The following is a 2,906-nucleotide window of genomic DNA, read 5'->3' as shown; positions in this document are numbered from 1 at the left end:
AATATATCGTGAAAAAAACATTCAATATTAAATCCTTATAATGTAAAAATATGTGATACATTCACAAAAGTACCTATGTTGTCATTCACATAAATACAATTAATGTGTTGTTATTCATATAAATACAATTAATGTTTTGTATGCCCAATGCATTTCGGAACTTAAGAGTTCCTTCTTCAGGGGCCAATCTGAAATGAAAACATAAAACAATCCTGTCAATTTATATATCATCGCGGCTCTGTACATGTGAAAATGTTAAATGTGTTTAGAGAGTCCATACCTCACAAGTCAGTAATTGATACGTTATTGTTTTGTGCCCTGAAAGGAATGATAGAAAAATGAAAAAAATTGTTTACCTGTCATGGGTTGTGTGTCAAAAAAACCGATATCACTGGATTTAAAAGAGCCCGTAGTCGCGGGAAAAATATGTGATAGAAAGCGGACTGAACTGATTCGTCTGACATACTATGTCGAGACGCGCCATATTTGGAGGATGTGAATAATATTGCCTGCATGCTAACTCATGATACCTACCAAAATATACTAAAATATACTAGAATCTTAATGAGTGATAAAATTAGGCTGAGTGCCGAAAGACGAGGAAGTAGCTGCGCCGTATGGTGATTGTGTTAAATGGCCCGTAATAGCGGAAAGATATGACATAGAAAGTGGACTGGGACTGATACGTCTGTCTAGCAATGTCGTAATGCACCTTGTTAATAGATATAAATGCTGATACCAACGTACTGCCACGTAATAAATGCTGAAGTGTGCTAAAAACGTAATACATAATAAAATAAGGTTAAATAAAGGTGAAGTTATTGATCTAAGGAATGTAAAGATAACAGAAGGTATGGCTTGGAATGATAAAGATAATATTGAAGAAAAAACGCTGAACCTCGCTAATCAGTATATTCATAACTGATGATACTGTATTATGAAAATATGCTCAGGAATGCTCAGTGTACCTAATATGTGGAAATAAAATTGTCTATTCGTGTTAAGCGAAGATCCCGTGATAAATATGAACAATTGTGTAAAAAGGGTTGGAAATGAAAAGGGTGGGGAACTCACCACGACAGTGTGAAAAGTGTGAACCATATATGTTGAAAAGACCTGATGTACTCAATTTGCTGACTGTGTGACTTCTTCTCTGTTGGACTAATGTTCACACTAAAACCGGTAAACACAGCCAAAAAGGCTGCATTAAGTATTTAGCCTGTCGGGCTGTAAATATGCGCGTCTCGACATAGTATGTCAGACGAATCAGTTCAGTCCGCTTTCTATCACATATTTTTCCCGCGACTACGGGCTCTTTTAAATCCACATCATACGGAGCAGCAACTCCCTCGTCTTGTGGCAGTTATTTGATACGTTCTTTTCGCATCAACATCGGTAAGCTTCTTTTTTAGCTACGTTAGGTTTGATTCCCCCCACCCTGTCGGGCTGTAAATACTTAGAACGAAGGTTTGCAAATACAGCACAATAACGCTCGAACTCTTTACGTTTTTTCAGGGCAGTTCAACTGAACACCTCTGAAAGGTAAGAAGCACATCAGTGTCTCACAGAGTAGTGATCTTGCACTGAACATTTTAAGAATAACTGATTCGCAGTTATTCTGCTGTAATTTATGTCTCTTTATGCTCTTGGTATGATGATTCTTTACGAAGTGCCAGTATGCACGTCTTTTTTATTCTTGTTACTTTTTTCAGAACATCTTTGATACCTCTGCGAGGTAAGACGCATGCCACTTTATTTCAGCCACCATTAGCGCGATACAATATTTAGAAAGTTCTAAATGTATCAATTACTCATTTTTCACCATATAGGGCACACAATCCCTTGCCTTAACAAGATGCAAAGGTAAGCTCAGTGATATCGTTTTTTTTGACACACAACCCGTGACAGCTAAACACAGACAAACAATTTTTTTCATTTTTCTATCATTCCTTTCAGGGCACAAAACAATAACGTATCAATTACTGACTTGTGAGGTATGGACTCTCTAAACACATTTAACATTTTCACATGTACAGAGCCGCGATGATATATAAATTGACAGGATTGTTTTATGTTTTCATTTCAGATTGGCCCCCTGAAGAAGGAACTCTTAAGTTCCGAAATGCATTGGGCATACAAAACATTAATTGTATTTAAATGAATAACAACACATTAATTGTATTTATGTGAATGACAACATAGGTACTTTTGTGAATGTATCACATATTTTTACATTATAAGGAATTAATATTGAATGTTTTTTTCACGATATATTCAAATTGAAAACTTTATTTTCTCCGAAATGTCTGTTTAACAAACAGTACTACATGCTTTGCAAACAATACAATGAAAGATTTATTTATCTGAATACACTGTTTATGTTGTATTATTGTGTATAATCAAGAGGTCTTTATATGAACACCATGTGAACAGTGCGCAGCTATCAACAAGTCCGTACTTGTTTATAACTACAGTCATTCCCAGCAGTGGTGGACAACACAGGCTTAGCTGCAGCACCCAGTGACTCACTTTGGAGTTAACTTGAAGATAAAATTGCAAACAGGAGAGCTATCCTGACCTATCTAACCATATTATTTCAATTGTCCAAATCAGGTCAGCACCCAAATAATTATGTCATTCGAATCAATAACCAATATCACGGACAATAGAGCCAATACAATGGTGTACACCACTGATCAAGCTACAGAAATGTATGCTTTAGTTCAAGAAATCAAATCCCAAGATACTCATGGCGGCTCCATATCACAACAACTAAAACAGTTGGAATACATAACAAGGAGGCAACTAAATCAACAACTGCACGCATCAACATTGGTACAATACCACAAGGCCAAATGCATTCCCAGAGGACTTCGTCTATCAATCAAACCAATGTTATTCCGCTT

At 36.2% G+C, this 2,906-nt stretch overlaps 1 long non-coding RNA gene across 1 annotated transcript; it reads left to right on the top strand.

The window, feature by feature from the left end:
• The first annotated feature begins 1,305 nt into the window (after positions 1 to 1,305).
• Positions 1,306 to 2,319, top strand: LOC146783062 (uncharacterized). Its single transcript, XR_014972221.1, has 6 exons — positions 1,306 to 1,395; positions 1,516 to 1,542; positions 1,713 to 1,735; positions 1,830 to 1,863; positions 1,957 to 1,994; positions 2,087 to 2,319. It is a non-coding gene; the product is annotated as an uncharacterized LOC146783062 (long non-coding RNA).
• Positions 2,320 to 2,906: the final 587 nt, after the last annotated feature.

This window comes from Triturus cristatus, chromosome 12 (assembly GCF_964204655.1).
Source record: "Triturus cristatus chromosome 12, aTriCri1.1, whole genome shotgun sequence".
NCBI lineage: Eukaryota > Metazoa > Chordata > Amphibia > Caudata > Salamandridae > Triturus > Triturus cristatus.
The sequence above is the reverse complement of the archived record's forward strand: the minus strand, read 5'-3'. Positions and strand labels throughout refer to the sequence as shown.